Source organism: Naegleria gruberi (assembly GCF_000004985.1).
Source record: "Naegleria gruberi genomic scaffold NAEGRscaffold_29, whole genome shotgun sequence".
In the NCBI taxonomy this organism is placed as follows: Eukaryota; Heterolobosea; class Eutetramitea; order Acrasida; family Naegleriidae; genus Naegleria; species Naegleria gruberi.
Window position 1 is genome coordinate 1 of NW_003163298.1, and position 985 is coordinate 985.

The following is a 985-nucleotide window of genomic DNA, read 5'->3' on the forward strand; positions in this document are numbered from 1 at the left end:
AACCCAAACCCAAACCCAAACCCAAACCCAAACCCAAACCCAAACCCAAACCCAAACCCAAACCCAAACCCAAACCCAAACCCAAACCCAAACCCAAACCCAAACCCAAACCCAAACCCAAACCCAAACCCAAACCCAAACCCAAACCCAAACCCAAACCCAAACCCAAACCCAAACCCAAACCCAAACCCAAACCCAAACCCAAACCCAAACCCAAACCCAAACCCAACCCAAACCCAAACCCAAACCCAAACCCAAACCCAAACCCAAACCCAAACCCAAACCCAAACCCAACCCAAACCCAAACCCAAACCCAAACCCAAACCCAAACCCATAAGTTAATTTCATATAATAGATTAGACAATTAGAATATCAATGAAAACATTTCAAAATCATTTCAAATCAATATATCACCTTATAAATCATGTTAATAACAATATATATCAATTTCAAATACTTTGGTATCATTTCAGGATATTTACTATTCAACTTGTCAACTGACCTATTCTAACATTGAAGATAGAAATCTATACCACTTCAATTCACTTCCAATACATCTGTACATGATAATTAAATACATTAATATCATTTTGACATTCATCCATATTATACATGGTACATGGCTGATCCACTTGATACCTACAGGGATGTGACAATGACATGTACTATACAGATCATCCTGAAATTGATACAGCACCTTACCAATGATGAATTAACACCACAGTATCAGTTTCGTGACAATTTGAAATCATTCAACTAGTCAGGAGTGTAATCATGGGAATAATGAATATCAAGATAATGAAATGATATTAATTTTGAAATCTTTCAATTATAGCATCATATATAGATCAATTAATCATGGTATTTCAATAATTGGTATTGACTTTCATATCAATTCATTCAAACCTTAATGACCTATCCTTAGTTGACCAAGTCAATTTTAAACTATCATGAATCATATAACTATTGATGCCATTGTGTTCAC